The sequence below is a fragment of the Seriola aureovittata genome, chromosome 10, assembly GCF_021018895.1.
Source record: "Seriola aureovittata isolate HTS-2021-v1 ecotype China chromosome 10, ASM2101889v1, whole genome shotgun sequence".
Taxonomy (NCBI): Eukaryota; Metazoa; Chordata; class Actinopteri; order Carangiformes; family Carangidae; genus Seriola; species Seriola aureovittata.
In genome coordinates this window covers 20,343,850-20,363,254 of record NC_079373.1, presented here as the reverse complement: position 1 = coordinate 20,363,254, position 19,405 = coordinate 20,343,850, and the positions used below count along the sequence as shown (strand labels likewise).

The window sequence follows — 19,405 nt, the reverse complement described above, 5'->3', positions numbered from 1 at the left end:
AGCTGTTGCTCTGTCATCATGCTTAAGTATGTCTCTTCTGTTTGGTGACAACACTTGACTTTGAGTTTCTCTAAACACCATCATATTCATCCCTCTGTCATCAGACTAGCATAACCGTCTTTTCCTTGCCATCATCTGGTTGGAGCATCACAGTGCTACTTCGAACATGTGTTTAGAGCCCCGCAGAACTTCACTACATTTCCTGACAGTCAGTGTATTGTTACAGTAATGCGACACGTGACCTTCAAAGGGCACCAATAATGGTCAGCTTCCCTTCACAGGGAGATTAGAAATACAGATTACAAGGGCAATAACTATAGAGGTAGTATTCACATTCTTGATCTATTTATAAATGTGTGTATAAGCCCATTTTGAAGCGCTTCCAGTAATACAAAAGTGCCATATTCATTCTGTAGTCACACTGTGATGCCTCCAACTAGAATTTCCTCATCAAAGATGTTTTGAGTGTGTGTGTCTGCCCTGTGCACCGCTGTGAATAGCAATTAAAGTGCAAGCAAGATGCAGGGAAACAAGTCCATTCATAAAATTAGGCTGTTTCGCCACACACTTAAAAGCACCAGACAAGTGTATTCTTTCATTCATGTTTCGAAAAGGACTGAGCCTTTGCCAGGAGCGTTCATCATTACTGTGTCTGTTTGCAAACCACAGCTATGAACAAAAGACGGGAACGTGAAGCCTCGGGTCTAACTCGCAACAGGTAAGTCTGGCGGTACAGCAGTCGTATGATGATATCATGAGAGGTGTTATGAAGAACACAGTCTATAAACATCATGTTTGTCTTAAGCAGGAAATATAATTACCTGAAATGACAGTAATAATAGATTGTCATTGCACGTCAACACAATGATGAGTGGATGAATAGCTGCTTTACTCTGTTTGATATCTGTTATTGTCTGGATATGCTCATTATGAGCCTTTGCAAACTCAGTTCTAGGCTATTCATATACACAGGAACGGAGACAGTCATGTGTCCATTCACAGCAGCAGACAGAGCCTCACAGCTCAGTACACAAACATTTCTTGACTGAAACTAAACTTGCTTCTGGCAGAGGCCGACTCCAAACCATCTGGCATTTGAATCACTTCTGCCTCTGACAGTCGGGCCGCTTCTGTGCAGCTGAACACTTCATCTCAGCTCCCACAACTGATACAGATTTTCACCGACTCCAGAAGCCGATCATCCTCAGAGCCAGTAAACATACAAATTCCATGTTGTCCTCTCTTCAACACTAAAGAGATTGACATATTAATACGCAGCGCGCTGGAAAAACATCATGTCCTCCGTCAAATTCATCACTTCTGCGGTGTCCTGGGACTCAGAGAACTGAGATTTGAAGTGCAACATGTGCATGCTGCATCCTCTGTTTTTGCCGGCCTCACTACAGGCCATAAATTTTGACCACTATACAGTATGCTACCAGTAAATGATAGATGTCTCAAATATAAATACTCTTTATATCTTTATGCATGTTGGAAATATTAAATACCACTTTGAGCTGAATGTTTTCCGTCCTTCCGTCCGAGTTAAACTGGACAATATGTGCTTTATCATATTGTACATTGTAGTAAAAGCAGTTTTCACCGTCTATCTGCTCGAGTTAAACTGAAATAGAGCAGCTAAATCTAGCTCCACTTGACCTCAAATTATGTAATCTAAAGGGTTGACGTGATTCTAGATCAGAGGTTCTGCTCCAAGATTAATACTGGTCCCAGTCTGCTCAGTTGTGCTGCCAAGACAACCCTCATTTCTGCCCAAAAAAGATGAGTCAGGGATTAACCGAATCTGAGCCCCCCTTACATTTCTGAATCTACTGGCTTATGTCAGATTCATTCCAATCATGACAAGGGATTTCAAATGAATTGGTTTTTCAAAGTGCAAAATAGCACAGCCAATGAAAAAATTAACTCAGAATCTCTCTCTGAGACTACTCAGGGGAATATGTGCTGATGACAAAAGGTCTTTTTCTCATGAAATTCATGTTAGTAACAGCTCCAGGGAAGTCTGAGCCTGTGCCCAGACTGCTTGCTTATGGGTGTCAAACATGGTCGATTTGAGCTGCCTGCCAGCACTTGCTGCAGCTATTTGATTTAGGAAACCTCTCAAATCCCAACTCGAATGCCACTTCTCCCACCTTCATGCCTTTCATAACAAGAGTAGAGCAGGCACCGCAGCTATGCAGCCATAAACGCTGCGAACCACAAAAGGAACGGAGGAAAACTGCAGCTACACTGTAAAGCTCAGCTATTCATTCATTTGTGCTATCAATAGGCCTGCTAATTAAAACGGTCATGGGTTTTCACATTTGGCTATCTGTGCTGGTCATTTGCATACTTCACACCAGAGCGTGCAGTGAGATGGAGGCATGTATTTGGTTACTCATATGCTCAGCTCCACGCTTCCCAGGGAACTAGGAAGTGTAATCTGAGACCGGTAGGCAAACACAGTCAACACAGACCAGTCTCCAAGGCTTAGTCACGACCGGTGCGGAATGGAGGCATGCGGGAGGGAAAGGAGAGGATGCCTCAGACTGGGTACAGGACCTGTTCAACTCTTTCTCTTTCTTTCACAAGTAGAAATCAAATTAAAACTGAATATATAAATAATCAAAAGTTAGATAGGAATTAGGCCTCTCGTACATCCAACAATATCTGCTACGTCAATCAGAGAGGTTCTATTTTATTACCGAAAAAAACAAACATCTCAAATTGATTCTTTTGTCTCCCTGCGTGTTCTGACATGAAGGATGATGGACAGGAATATAAACAGCTGGGCCGAGACATAAAAACTAACCTTCGAGGCCTCATAACTAGATCACACATTTAACACACGCGGGCTAACCCAAGGAATGTTTCTTATTCTGACAGGCCATGGGAAACTCTGTTCACCGTTTCAGCTCTGCTCTGTTCCCCATATTAATTACAAAGCTAATGTTTAAACTTCAAGAGGCTCAGAAAACAGACAGGATTCCAGACTGAATGTAACAGCCAGGCAGCTGGAAATTTGCAAAGAAAGAAGGAGAAACAAAGTGATATTTCTGCTACAGGCGTTGTGTGATTTCTCGCCAGGGTTGACTGAACTGAGAGGGTGGACTTGTGGTTATGATACTATGAATAGTTGTTATAATAGTGGAGCTTTATCCTCTGACATTTGATTCTGATATATGTGGGAGAAAAGATAGGAACCACACAAATAGCTGCAATACTCTGAAGCAACAGAAAAATAAGGAAAAGGTAAACACATAAAAAAACAAAACAACAGGCGTTAGACTGCCAAGTGGACATGGGCCTTCATTGTTCAACATTTTTGAGATTCGTTCTCTCCAGATTTGCCAAAATCAGTGGCTCAGTTGAAATCATTTCATGATCAATATCATCCAACTCCACCGTAGAATCCAAAGGCTGCTTTTCAACGCCCTGATGGGACAAGCAACGGTGACACACAGGAAGCACAAGCCATAATCCTGTCACATCCACACTTGCGTTCTCTAATCTCCGTGCGTGGGCGCAGCTGTGAGCAGTTCAGATGGTAAACAAGTGGCGGGATCTGTGGGCTGTGGGGATTGTGGGACGAGGGGAATCAGCAGAACGAGCTACCAGCACCAAGACCGACAAGCCAGCACCTCTTCTCCAGGCCCGTAGATGCTTTGACTTTTCTCCAAGGCTCAAACATCCTCAAATTTGGCCTTGTGTCAGCCTGTCAGGGTGCAGTGAAGCAGCTGCAGCAAACGAACAACCCCCGCGGACCCGTTTGCACCGGAGAGCACTCTACGAAAGTGAAGACCAGGATACCTAATAGGATGACTGTAAACTGAGAACTGTGGAGAGCAGGTATACAAATATCAGCTGGGCCAAGACCTTGCCTCCTTGGTATGAGGTTTAGCCAGTGAGTGCATACTACTCAAGCTCATTACTCAGTGTTGGCTTTCACTGAGGTGTATCGAAAGTAACAAAATCTCACGTTTGCACTGTTACATTACTGCTGCCTTTGGCTCCCTCTTCAATTCACTTTCAATTCAATTGACAGGTTACATTTTTGTTGAAAAATGAAATAAGCGACACCTTCATTTTCAGTTTCGATAACCGAAGAAAACTCCAAAACTTTTCTTTCCCCAACCCCTTCAAGTAATTCTGTAAATATGCCCCACCGCGAAACAATGTCTAGATTACTCACATATGCAGATCAAACACAGTAGTGTGAGAATATGCAAGAGAGGCTCTCTTCCCAGCCAAACACTGCTCAATCATTTCATCTCCCTCTTGCCAGTTCCACTAAAGAGTTCAGCACACCCAGGACCAGAGGAAGGTCAGCCTTCCTGTGTGAACTGCGCAGAGCTGCAGGCTCATCCAGTAGGAAGGTAAGTGAACACCCACACAGAGCCACGAAGTATGCCGATAGATTTACAGAGGAAAGTACAAAAACAGAGTCCTTCCAAATTACACGTTCATCCCTGTCACATATAACACGATGCAGGTGGTAGTGGAATTGAGTGTTTGGCGGTTGCTGCACAGATTACACTTAAACACCAGAAGAAAACTTGAAGTGCTTGCCTGTAAGTCATGTTCCAGTAAATAAACAGAAACGAGGAATGGGGAGACGGATCGGATGGATAGGAGGGGAGAGAAAATAGACCTCAAAGGAGTTCCAATTAAATCCAATGTGAGAAGTCCCGAATCTTAACGCAATAAAAAGACAGTGGGAAATTCTGTGTGGTAAAGACCCATTCTCTTTCCTCACATCAAACTTTCAAGGATTTCAAAGTCCCAAGCCACACATTGCATAATTTTCAAACTCTGTCAATTGGCCACAACAATATCTATATCATAAACATTTTGAGTGCTCCCAAAGATTACCCAGAGTTTGCAAATAGTATCTTAAAAAAAGGGAAAATAGGAAAAATGTAACAAATGAGTAAAAAGTGACAACTTGTGATTTTAGGGGAAGTTATGCACTGGAACCCTGCAGTGTGGTGACAAACAGTTTCTCAGTTTTGGTATCATTGTGTTTGCACCGAGGCCAAAACCAACACCTGTGCTCACCTGCTATATCTGATAACCTGTGCTATAGCTGGAGAAGCTGCACACAATTACTGGGCAGATGGTTTTACATCTTTAATTGTGTCAGCTAAGCATCTGTCTGTAGTATAATTAAGAAGGTATGGCCTCATGGGCGGACAAACACAACCCCTCCAATTAACTTCCATGCTAATAGTACAGTGATACGACTTGCCTTCTGCTCGTCACAGCATCAGTTGCCATGGAATTGTGGACCATTTGTATGTACAACCCTGAGCATGTGCTTCGCTGACATTCACAGGTTGTTACTTTCAAAAGGTTGCCCGGTGCTGGCACCTCACAGACGTATATCAGGCCCCACCCTGATGGAGAGACAAGGCCCTTGTAGAATTGTTCGCATTCTTCTGGGAAAGAACATTCAGTGTGCTTGTTTCTCCATCAAGCCTGCCAGAGAAGAATCCGTCTCTTGTCCAGGGAGGCAGATAACAAGGCCCAGCCTCGTCCACACACAACCAGAGAGTGAATGTGAAATATGATGTGGTCTCAAGAGGGATGAGCGGTTGAAAGGGCCCTTGCAGCTATAGGCTGAGCAGCTGTTAGATGCTTCCTCAGGCCTGATAGCTGAAAAGGCCAAGCTGTTATATAGGTTTCAGAATATAAAGCTGTGTCAGAGTAAGACCTGACTGGTTACAGCATGGCTACCAGGGTACACCAGCCTTTTGCTTGGTAACACCCCTGAGTGCTGCTACTACTGCTCTCTCACGTCTTAGAGTACAGAGACAGGGTTTATGAATTCTGTGGATCCTCATACACAATCATTTCAGAAGAGAAAATACATGTAACTTTAACTAATGGGTGAGGTGATATTATTAATAGGTAATATTATAATAATCATAACAATTATAGGTTGACTGTGACTGATAAGGGTCATTCTCAAGGTGACTTTAAGTGTCCAGTGTCTGGCAAATGCAAGTATAGGCATTATTAGACTGATTAAACTGCAAATGCAGCAACACCTTAGCCGATAAGACACTAAATACGTGAATTATTTATGTAGCTCTCTATGACTGCTGTAAATAACCTGGAGTGTTGTATTAAACAAACTGTATATAAACATACTAAAGTTAACATTAAGCTACAGAGCAGAGGACCTTAAACAAAGCTGACCTTCATGTAATTCAGCGCCCACTAAGCACGACTCTCAGCAGTTTGTACAAAGATAGCTAAGACAAATACAAAGTTGCGAGACCAAAGGTTATATTTGAATTATGAAGGCCTTTGTCTGTGGCTCCATTTTTGCAAAGCTGGTTATATGTTGAGATATTAGTTTAAAGATTTTTAAGTTGATGTCTTGGGTAAAAATATTTAACATCGGTGGTTAGGTATAGATATAAGCCTAGAAATGATTACAACATGATTAGGTTTGTTTGGGTTTGGTGTGGATAAAGTTAGAGTAAGGAGCTGAGAAAACAATTAGCCATACTCGTAGACTGTATATAAAGATGGACGTACTCTCCGAGACGTCACCCATAGGTTTCTGAAGAACGGTTTTGAAGCTCAGACTCAGCCAAGTCTTCGGCGCATCCCGGTTTAATAACTGGGGTAAGAATTTGCTCCCATCAGCATCATTAGCACAGCTGGGCGTCTGTGCCACGACATCATCTAACAAAATCACCAAACATATAAGTAACAGACAACGGCTGTAGTGAAAATGATCACTCAGAGAGAAAGTTAGAATTTAATTACATCTATGTCAGATGTCGCACAGTCATGAGATGCATAAAGCCTTTGTAGGGAAAGCCAGACCTTGTGCTCTCAACACTCGCAACACTGACAACTCTCTTCTACAAAAGAGCTGCCAATAGGGAAACTCCAACACTCGCACAGTTGACCAATGGTGTAACTTTACCATTCAGTCAGTCAGTCAGTCAGTCAGTCATGGACATTCACGTTTGTCAGGCTGGCCTTGCTGTTGCAGTCCAACCAAAAATCTCGGATTCTTTGGCTGCTAATTAATGCTCCTTAATGTTCACCAGTTAGTTGCTAACTTTGTCTGTCTACTGTTTTGCGCTGGGAAGATAGTACACAGTTAGTTTATCAGGGTTTGTTTTGTTTTGTTTTCTTTGGTAAAAATATCTACTGGAAAATTATTGATGACAGCCATTTGTGGGAAATAAAACCCAACAATGAGCTAAAGAAAGGACTGAAAGCCTCTGGAGAGGTGAGGGAAAATGCAAAGTTGGTTTATAAATTTCTGTGGGTTTATTAATCAACTAGTAATAAAAATAAACATTGGTCCGCAGCTAAAAGGTCACCACACACATGAGAGACTGATAATAATATTCAATGGTGATAATACCAGTTCAACTTAGCAGGAACATCAGTCTCCAATAATGGATAACTGGATAACTGTTCACTGGAACTTTGATTTAAGAAATGATTTGAGATGTGACAAATATCACGTACAGGTTGCATTTCATGAGTCACCTTGCACCGCAGCCCATGAGCTGTATTTTCCTACTACACTGTTGTAAACTTGAAATGATATCTCCTCCTGAGTCCTCTGTACACCGGTGTTTTGAATATATTTAGCCCTTCCTAATCAGTATCACTCATCACACAGACAGAAAAATAAGATTACGCAGCGCTGCTATATTTTTAAGGGTCAGCACACTGAAAAAATGTAAACAGTCTCATTGACCTCGCCTTAGGAATGTATTTGTCATACTGACCTACTTCTGACCTGCAAGGTACAAGAAACAGCCAAGAAAAAGTTAAGTCTTTAATCCAGAGCTGTGAGAAAGCACTAAAGCAAATGGACTGGGGCCAAACTCGTAAGTCACACACACAATTCCAACCTGTGACTTCGCTGTAAATCTTCAAAATCTGATCCGTGTTATTCCAACTTTCTAAGTTAAAAAGTTTGTTGGCAGTAAAGAAGGAGAATGGTGGTAGAATACATTTCATCAACAACTTCATATGTGGGACTTCACGACTTTAGGAACATAGAAGGGAATCATGTTGTGAGAGAATGATATCTTAATGGCGTCTACCAGGTTGTTTGCTTTTACAATGTCTGCCTGGCTCAACACTCAGGAATATGATAATCATCATGACGTCATTCAGTAAAGGGCCCAGCAGAAAGGGTTACATGGAAATTGTTCTTCAATACACTAATTTCCTTACAGTGAAAAACATAACCCTCCAACCGTTAACAACACGCCATTAGCATCTAGTTACTGACATGTGTCCTTTTAAGGACGTGCTGCAGACTAGACCAGTTTCAGTGTGCTCGCTAGTTTGACATCAAAAGGGGCCAACAAGGTTTTGATGATTCACCCATAGAAACAGACCTCTGGGTAAAAACTGACATTTGGGACACAGTCATCTGTTTACAACACAGCATAAAGCTGCCTTCAGAGGGCTTCCTTCCTTCTGTTTCATCCAGCTCTGTTTCCAAATCTATGGTTCTTTGTAGGGTCGTGGGGGGTCAGAGCCAGACAGGAACTCTAACTCCGTCCCTCTAAGTGACAGACAGTGAGAGGTCACAGTGACTCAGCTTCACCCTGTTCGTCTGCACATCCACACTACCTTCCATGGATGCAACTGTATTGATGAAACATCATCAACAGCGCCAAATCTGACTCATTCGGTTTATGCTGGGTAATTTCAGGGCTTTAAGGTGTGTGTCATCTTTGTCTCTGTAACATAAACTCCAAACACAAGGGTGTGTACTGAACATGGATTAATAAAAAAAGAAACAAGAGTCTTCATTATAAATAATTTGAAGCATCCAGAATTTAATATGTTTGTTTTTCAGCAGAAAATGCTCCAGAATATACTGCTAAACTAGGACTGGACAAGATTAACAAAATCTTACAGTATATTTTTTTTCTTCACAACATCAATATATATACAGTATATACATTATTTTGATGTAGTGCAACATTTTACTCAGAAACTGAGATGGACCTGTTCGTCTTTGGCCAATCAATTTCATTTCATACATGTAAAATCACAGTGACACAGAAGTCCTTGAAATCCAACACTGCCATAAATCAGTTTTTTTTTTTGCAACACTGCCCACAGTTGACGAATCTCTACCCAATTTCTACCACCTCAGGGTATTTCATCATAATCCAGTCCGATGCTACTGTGCTGTGCTAATATAACTTTCAAAATTAAGTTGACATGGGGGTTTTATTTGTAGTTTTTGGTTTGCCTCTTTCATGAATGATAAATAAAAAGTAATGTGATTTCTGAAGAGAGATTTTGGAAAGTTATATTAATTTGAGAAAAGGAATTTAAGGCAGTTTTGATCAGCTCCAGAAAACTGCAAAACATAGAACTGACACAACACTGTCCCTGCACCAATGTTAATATACTGTATGTTGCAGAAGATACTGAAGACTACATGTTGACCTAGCTCCTCTCCAGAAAGCCAGACTGCAGACTTCTTCAGTTTTTAACAGTGCTGAGTCAGTCACCAAGCAGTCACCTTCTCTACTACATCAGCTTGCCCTGCAACACGCTGTGACCTCACAGAAGATGTCCCAAGTCTAGCATTGCTGGAGCTTTTACAGCCAAAAAAGGAAGTGGATGAAATGCAACAAAAGGTCAGTATCATTGATCGATACAACGAATGCTCCATCACTCAGCTGAGACAGGATAAGAGTCTTTGTCCAGGGGAAATGCCTGTCAGGTCAGTACCTCACCGCTCCATTTAGCCACAGACTGACTCTTGTTGCTGTGTGTTGACGTATGGCCCAATCTGGGTCAGCTGGAATAATATGGTATTGTTGTTATTGTTGAAGTCAGTGGGCAGCCAGCCAACAAGACCAAAAGCAGAAGCATCAAATAAAAGCATGCATGACTAAGGGATCAGGAGGAAGATTTGAGTGACTTGGGAATCACAGGCCTGCTACACAGGTGTTGCTCTGTGTTATGGAGAAAATAAATGTGGTACTGTGCATCAAAACAACAGCACACCCCTCAGACTCTTTAAGCAACAACATCATCACAGATTACCTACTTCCTTGCTTCAAACATTTGCATAACTCAGTTTCTGGACAAGACTGTGAAAAGAAGTAGCTAAAAAAAAAATCAGAGAGAAAAGACTCCTAAGTGGAAAATAGAAACTGTCACCACTTGGCCTCACCAGGAAAACTGAGCAGCACACAGACACCTGTTGTACTTTATTGGATTCTAACACAACACAGGAACTACTTATGATGCTGTATAATACTATTCAACAAATATTTGTAAAATATTGTCATAGGGTTGCAGGGATGTTTCATATACAGATAAATCACTGACCATAACAACAGATATTCTCCCCTGAGAGCCGAATCAGGTACAGGTAATTAACTAATCCCTTCACCCAACTAAATTGTACCTCTGTTACTGCAAAAAACATCCAGTGACACGCTGTCTGAATGATGCATATCTGAATTACTATGTGCCCTTGCCACTTCAATAATACCAATTCAGGTATTGTTTTTAGTAGGAAACACGCTTTTGGACTACAGGGTTATGATCAAGATTAATTTCTCTCAGTATAATTGATCAGGAGTGTATATGCCACCATGCACCACATTCCACAGACTATCCCATCTGATCTTGTAACAGGCTGAGACTGAACTGCTTCAAAAACGGGGGGTTGCAACATTACAGAAATATCCATGTACTATGCAAATGAAACTGTGTGATTTATCACAGGGCCGTGTAGTTAAACCGTTAGTAGCTCTATTAAAACCACCAGACCGTGACATTCCCAAACGTGCAGAGGTGAAGTCCGCGGATCTCAGGGTAACGTTAAAAATGCACCGTGTTTGCCAAGCGATCGAGAGGAACATCTCTTCTCACCTTTAAATCTGATGTGTTTATAATCCACTCATATGTCGCCGAAAAGAATCCATGTCCGTTTGTAAACGCAGATTTCCCGGTAAAATCCACAGTACTGGTCTATTATTTAATGGGCAATGCTTGTTCAGGCCAGAACAGGGAGCCACACAGTGGAGGAGAAGGCGCAACTTGAAACTGACAGAGAGGGATCGGTCCAAACCACCAGAACGACAAGGAGGGGGGAGAGAGCACGTCTATAAATAACAACAAGGTACAGAAACGATGCTAACTCATTCATTTCACTGTGACTTATGTAGCAAAGTTTACTTTATACTGTTAACTCGGACGAAATTGTGTAATGTTAGCATTTACCTGACTTCCTTTAACAAGTTAGGTGTGATACCCCCACTACTACTTGGAGTGAGCCTGCGCGTTTTAACTCAGTTTAATCCGATTGGTCTTTTCCAACGTGACGCAGCAGTACTGCTGCCTTCACATGGTGTCAGAAACATTAGACTGGTTTACACAAGAGGGAAAGGCGGGCGGGATTTTACATGAAAGCCGAAAAGCAGAGATATTTTTTAAATTCTCTTTTACTGTAGAGGATTTCCGATATACCTTGTGTGTGACTGTACACGCTAAGTGCATACTGATTTTACTTGAAATGAGACGTTTAAAGCGGTACATGTCAACAACAGATGGCCCTAAAGGAGGCTTACATATTATTATACAATGTAAAAAATATTAATAATTGCACAAAACAATTGATGAGTTCAGTCGATTTCAGTGAGGTTAAACTATAAGAAAACAGTGTTTACGTAGACAATCATTTAACTTCCATGTTGAAACTAGAAGTCTGCATACAGTCCTTGCATATGTATTTAACTGAATTATCTGAGTAATTCAATGAGCTGTTTGTTTGTGGCCCCTAGTTTCACATGGCCTCTGCACAAGAAGTGTAAGTAAAACTGAAAGAAGGAAGAATTTTACTAATTGGTTGTGTGACATAAAGTAGTACATGTAATTTCTCAGTCTGAATGAGTCTATTGTGTCTGTCTGCATGTGTCTTTTCCCCATATGGAATCATGAACAATATAATTCCTACTAAATTCCAAAGCCCATTTGTTTGTTTTCTAACAAAGTATAGACATGGACTGTGCAGTGGTTTTAGAGGAGCTGAAGCTTGCCTTAGTGGAAAACCACTTAAGATTACAACTTGGGAAAATTATAAGTTTCAAACAATCACTTTCAAACAGCAAGACATCACATGGATACAGTGGAACAGTATAGTGAGTCTAGTGGCTGCTTCCCACAGACAGAAATATGCATCACTGATATGCTGCTTTGTTCCGTCTCAATCACAATACAATCCAAGACTTCTCCTCATACTACAAAAACATACTGTATATGTCAATGATCCAACAATCCCGGGCTGCAAATCCAACGAACCTATTAAAAGCTGTAATGATTATCCTGAGTGTCTTGGATGATTCAAAAGAAAGGTCAACGACATGCAGGCCCTTAGTTAAACCCACTCAACTATGAACCACTGCTAACAACTAGATCACAGGCTAACAGAAACAGTGCAATCTCAAAATATGACTACTTAAGATAATGTTCATGCACTTTGATTAGGAATAGGCTTTTATCTATATTTATAGTGAGTACAGCACTATGCTTGCACTGCTGTGCTGGAAGAAGGAACCCTGCCACTATCAGCGCTCTGCAGATTACCCGGTCTCCCTCTCACTCTCGAGCCTCCAGCAAGGCGGACACCTTCCTGTCACCTCCTGTCACTGGACAGATAGGCCTGTGTGGCTGGTTTTTGAGAGCACACACAGAGAGACACAAGGCACTCACTGTATAATCCCTCACAAAGATGTGTAAACTTCAACTTGAATGCAGCCACGTGGAAGCATTAGTGTTACTATTATATTTTTGTGTTTCCATTAAACAGAAGTGAGAAGTGATTTAAAAAGTCTTCAGTGTAAAACATATGTTCTGCACATAGTTGTGTAAGAGAGAGGAAGAAACAATATAGCAATATTTAATGGAATTACAGATGAGAGATAAAGGGGATATGTAATGTATTAAGCACAGTAAAGCATAAAATACTGCCAGAATGCCATTCATCATTAGTCATTAGTGTACCTCCAGGGTTGCCAATTATGAGGGCTATGTAATGCTTTCTTTTAGGGTGGTATAAAAAACATGAAAGTTCTCACTTCCTGTAGCACATTGTGAATTGGGGTCTGTATCACACTTTTTCATGCTCCGGGTTGGCACCTGTGTAAGTTCATTGGAACTCCATCATTTCTTGGAACTATAAACAAGGGTTTCTTAAAATTATTATTGAGAAAAGTAGTTACAGAGTGGAAAAAAATAAAATAAAAATCTGCAATTAAAGTTATGTGCATAATAAAATTGTAGCTCTGTCTTATGTTGAAAACAGTGACGTTGCATCACAGCTCTCACATGTTACTGCAATAGCAATATGAGCTTCAAACCTACGCTAATTTAAAACAGCAACATTTTGAATGTGAGAGGCTTTGCAGCCAGGAAAGCACACTGCTTCCACCACCACAAGGACATTCCACATATGAGGTCTCCAATCAGAACAAGCTGCCCTACTTGGATTTGCACAGATTTGCTAATTAAACAAACCACAGGGGAACACAGGATGTCAACCGGGCACGCTTGTGTGAAAAAGAAAGGAAAAGGAAGACAGACCTGGAGGAGAAGCAATGAAGAAAAAAAAGGGCTAGGATTATGAGTCAGGAGCAGAACGGCTTGCTGCCGGATCACAATACATCAGAGAGAGTTTTTGCCACATTATGAAACCGCCTCTAATTGTACCGAGCACCTTGGTTCCCACCGCACCTCTGTTCACCACTGAGGTTTGTCATCAACCATTCATTGAGGATCCGTGGAAGCTAAATGAAGCGTGTACACAAGGGGTTGTCTACCTAAGGTGAGGCGGGCTGCACACATACTCAACATAACAAAGGAATTACACATGATGTCATCCCAGAAATCTTCAAACGCATCTGCCATATCACATTATCAAACACAGATGACAATGGACTGCATCAAATTCCCATTCATTCGCATGTGATGAAGCTGGTGAGGGAGGATAATAAAGGTAAAGTACTTACTGTACTGAGGGCAGACAGGCAGAAGCTGATGATCCAAAAGGTATTCCTCTGGCTGGGATTTGTTCTCTTTCTATTTTCCTCCCTCCCTTTCCCCTTCTCTTTCTGCCTCTCCTCCCGCCTTCTTCCCCTCCTCTTTCTCACCACAGCAAGATGCTGCCTGGACCAGTGCTCGTTGTCATGGTAACCGAGACTAGGGGGATTTTCACGTGACCGGAGCTCCCTGGGCCCTGATTGGACAGTTGCAATGAAGTAAGGAGGGAGGGGTGGGTGCAGGGTGGTGATGTCACGCATCCACCGGTTCCCAAATGGGAGGGATCCTCAGTCAGGCCGCCTGCAATCACACACACAGACAGACACAATGGGCGTCTTTTTAAGGTGGGGCTGAGCTAAGGTCGTGTTATGAGACAGTCAAGGATGATTCGCCTTGACTGACTGACTTAGTGATATGCTCACAGACTCATAAGACTTCTGATCTGCGATGTTGGGCTTGGCTCTTGCTCAGCTGTCCTCCCACTATTTGCTCTAATCTGTGATGCTGCTGCTGCCACTAAAATGTGTTCCAACACCCTTAACCTGCCAGGGGCCGGGATTCAGAAATAATACAAGTGTTACAAGACATACGAGAGCACCCATATGTGGCAGCTTGACCTGCTGGCCTACCACACTTCAGCCTCTCCTACAGGGACTGCAGGAGGCTATTTATAGCAACAACCAGGACCGGACCGAAGCATTACTGCTACTATTCACTCTTGAACAAAGTGATAGTCAGAGTGCATACAGGAGCAACATTCAAACAGTAAAACTACTGAGCTTTGGGTCCCTCACAAATACAATATAGGGGCAGACTGCTGTTCCTGCTCATGCTGATAACAAGTAAATGACCTACATGTATGTCCTGAATTAAGAGATAACATCGATGCTGCTCATTTACCTTTATGTGTAGCTTAGTGATAAAAATACCAAAACTAACAGAGCACCATGGGCATGTTCGGAACAGCCTAAGTGCCATAATTGCATAATGATAAGTGTCCTGCTGTCACACAATTTACAAGCATTTGACAGACTTGAAAGCTGAGAGAAAAAGTTGGCACAAGAACAGCAGCAATGAAAGCAGAATTTACTGTAGCTGCTGAGTGACAGAAGAAAAAGGTTTTTGTGTTCATCGAGGCAATAAAAGATTTCGGAGAGAGAGCTTGGGTGTTTTACACTCCTTTTGAAGGAAAGTAGGTCTCTGTCAATTTCACGCTCATTCCCAATAATGACACGAGTAATCATGGTCCAGGCTTGCTGTCCAGACTTTTGTGTAACAGTCTGGGATCGATCCAGTTCTGCCACAGATGAGAAATGTTCTTGTTCTGGGAGAATATGATGTTGGTTTTTCTGAGCTAATGTCATGCGTTGAGCAACTCAAAAACGTTTCACTAATCCTGAGGCCTGAGGAGACAAACTCTTTACTTGCTAGTTTGCTTTGCCTTTTTTTTTTTTTTTTTTATAGAACATTTTGTTTTACAGTTCAAATGTAGAGAGATATTTTTGTGTGTATACCTGTCATTTCCTAATGGACCAAAATAGATGCTGACATTTGGACACTTTGCTCCAGTGGACATGAACAAACATCCAGACACCTGTTTTGGGTGTGTCATTACTTTCAAAACACATAGCAATTATACAGACATGAGCTGAAAATTACACACCTACTAATGCTCTGTGTCAAAATAAATTTCGTAAGCATTATAACAAATAAAACAAAATATGTGGGATTACAATGAAAACCACACCAAAAAAAGCTTCTTCTTATCTATGCAAAGTATCTTTTTTATTAATCTAAAACAAGTGGCTGTTTTGCTGTCTAAATCAATCAGAAATGTAGCTGAAACATCTTGTTCCAAAGGCAACCAGGGCTATGCATTATGCAGCCTTTTTTTTTTCTAATGCTATAACTGGGCAGTGAATTTATTAATAAAACATGTACCACTGTCTCCAAAGCCATCTGTGTCTCCTCCACAGACAACAGATACTGCACACATAAAGGTGTTATTTACTCTAATAAAAAAATGTTCTGTAATAGAACTCAATAATGTCAGACTTTCTGAGGCCGCAAGTTGCTTAGGCAGTGCTTCCTACCTTCCCCTATATCATAAGAAACATTACTGAGCACAGGCTTGATCTTTAGCTAATTTAGATGAAAAACAGACAAAGATTTGTAAGAAAAATTATTATTATTATTGCAATGCATGCAGAGACGGTGCATGTAGGTCTCAGTTATAGACCAACAAAGCAGGTTTAGCTCTCTAACAGGACACGACAACATGTCAGTTACTGACACAAAGAGAAAGTCATGTCTGTGAATATCCTATATTGAGGCTATATAACTGGCTTCTTCACACCTCCATCAAGTCTGTCAAGCTGTATATCTCAGCCCTGTGTCTTCTTCTGTTACCATGAATACTGTAGGTGGAGGAGATGAGGAGAGCAGTGATAGTAATAGATGATAACATCATGTTCACCACCTGCCGTCAAGAACCTCTAATGGACCAGTGAGCACTGGGAGAAGCGGAGGAGGAGCAGGGGGAAGAGGACTATTGTAGAGCAATGGCACCGGTAAGTACTCCTCCTAAAATTAATCTCACAGGGTGCTGAGTCCTAATTTCTCTAAAGCACATGAAAACAGAAATCGGATAGTAAAATAACATAATGGTGTTAGAGTAAAGTCTTTTTGTCATGAATCAAGCAAACTCACTAATAAGCTCAGTTCAGACAAAATCACATATTTTTAGAAAAAAATATTAATATGTAGAAACAAATGAAGTTCATCTCACTTAATTTCCAGATGGAACTAAAAAAAAAAAAACCACACAATTCTATCAAACTTTGAAAAAGCACACTGATAAAATTTCATGCTTAAGCTGTGATCAAATGATAACACTACCTGGAAACTTTGATTTCAGTGCCAGAACAATATGAGCAAAAGTGATCACTTATTGCTGTGATATTTATTCACAATGTTTCAGGCTACAGTTCATTGTACATATACTGTAAATGTTAAGTAAATTCTGCAATCTGGAGCCCACAAAAATTAGGTTAGTTGATAAGCTGAATCATACACATTGCCATCCACATAACTAAGTAAAGAATCAAAACATCTCACTGTAAAAAGTTTAGAAAAGAACAAAAGATAAATAACATAAGTATAAGAAAGTACAAATGCCAGCATTCTAACATGCTCACAGTGGCAATACTAACATGCTGACAGTTAGTAGGCATATAATCTTTTATCTGGCCCACCATCTTAGTTCAGGGTGTTAGCAAGCTAACATTTGCTAATTAGCACTAAATACAAAGTGCAGCCAAGGCTGACCTGATGGTGGCGCTAGAAGAAAAGTCAGGGGCTCACCAAACTCGTTACAATTCATCATCTTGGGACTATTAATGTCTGTACAAAATTTCATGTTAATCCACCCAACAGATATTTTTAACCTGGCCCAAAGGGCTGGATCGACCCACAAACTAACACTTGGAGCCATGCAGCTAGCATATCGAAAAATCTGAAATAATCATAAGGTGGAGGCATAGGACCAATATTCATAATTTAATGAAAGCCTTTAAGAAAAAAAAAGTAAATACCACATAGTAAAACATGCTAGTCTGTTTAGATCTTTTTGAATATGCGACTTAAGAAAGCCCCATCTGATGTCAGTAATCTATCAATCTAAGTGATCAGCTAAACTTGCCAATAACAGAATTTAGTGGTTACACTGTGTTCATGCTGCTTAGCCACTAGAGTAAGAAACAGGTATCACATGACTAGAAGATGATGCAGTTTGACTGCTTTGTACTTGCATTGTAACAAGTGCATAAGGGCACACACACATACATACAGTAGCACTATTATCCTAACAAATGCAAAGAAATATATAAATATAATATCCCAATTCCCAGTAAACTGATCACGTGACATACAACAAAGACGGATCTGAGGCCGGCTGGATGTGCACAGCTTTCATACACACAGTGATTGTTTAAACCCACAGATGAACACAATATGAACCCTCTCAGTCCAAACAAATGATATTGAAAAAGGTCTTCCCAGAATCACATCAGTATTTTAGGTAACATGAATCCAGCCAGTGCTGGAACTTGAAGATTTAATTTCCTCCAGAACGATGAGCACTAACCCTGTGCAAACACGACGTAAATCAGCTCCAGTCAGCTGCCCCTGAATATGACGGGTAGAGAGAAAAGTGAAGAGAGAGGGAGTTGTGTGTGTGTGTGGTGGTGGTAGGGGGTCCAACAGAGGAATCAAGGACAGTGAACAAATGTTACTGAGTGAAAACACATCGTCCAATGGAGGCAGAGGAGTGTGAGAAGGCAGACAGTGAGGTCAGATTTCAGGAGATCTGGCTGTGTCTGTGGTCAATCGGAGCCAGTCTAAATTTAACTGTATGTCTTTAGGAGACCTCAGACCAGGGCCGTGTGAGGACTGAAACAGCAGCAGTGGTCAGGGTGCGGCCACACTGTACCCATTTCTCACACTGCTGGCTGTTTACTGTGTCCGTGAACTGCTAGCATGGCAGACTATAAATCCAACCTTTCCTAGAAGTTAAAAGGATCAAAAGTCACGGCTGTGACCCCTTGTCCCCGACCCCTGATCCTTGGCAATATAGATGCTCCTGAGCTAAGTATGGCTGTGAGTGTAATGACAAGGGGTTAAAGGTAAACTGCTGTAGATGTCTAAATTGGATTGGCCATGAGTGATTCCCATGGGGATCATTGAAGGTGGCGACAAGCAAAACACCCCTATACTATTCAGTTTCTTTTCTGCAGTACACTGTTTCCTATACACAACGCAAATAAACTAGTTACCAAATGCTAAAATACAATAGAATAAAACAGATGGGACATTGGGATGTCTGTGAGTTTTCCTCATGAATACAATAGTGGTGAATATTATTTTCTTTTTGGTATTCACAGCACTGAAAAAACACATTTCAACAAGACTAAAAGTCTTCATGCTAGCACCTCTGTAAAGGCTGTACTAATGGCTAACATCAGCGTGCTAACATTGATATTGCAAATGATGTTTAGCCATTAGTTACCATTAATTTTGCATGTTAGCATCTTACATTTGCTAACAAAGTGCAGGTGAAGGTGATGGGAATGTCATCATTTTTGCAGGTATTGCTGATAATCAAAAGTAACAGAGAAACTGAAATCCTATTCACCTGGCTGCACCTAAAAACTATCTGCACGGATGGGCCAGTACATGAAAAAGAAAAAATATACTTGTTTAGGAAAACCGACCCATTAAGACTGTATATTCTATTCATTTCATCAGGATGTTTTTTTTTTTGCAACAGGACACTTTCCTAAAA

At 41.1% G+C, this 19,405-nt stretch overlaps 1 protein-coding gene across 25 annotated transcripts in view; it reads right to left on the bottom strand.

Moving 5' to 3' along the window:
• The window catches only part of mical3a (microtubule associated monooxygenase, calponin and LIM domain containing 3a), an 85,271-nt gene that overhangs the window by 51,623 nt on the left and 14,243 nt on the right, over nt 1–19,405 (bottom strand). For 23 of the 25 annotated variants that reach the window (XM_056387988.1, XM_056387989.1, XM_056387963.1 and 20 more), the window contains exon 2: nt 14,034–14,364. The exons of 1 other annotated variant lie outside the window; for it this stretch is intronic. The gene's annotated coding sequence lies outside the window, so the exon portion shown is untranslated. Of the gene's footprint in view, nt 1–10,899; nt 11,052–14,033; nt 14,365–19,405 lie in introns of those variants that run through there. One more of the 25 variants, XM_056387964.1, reaches the window with a different exon arrangement.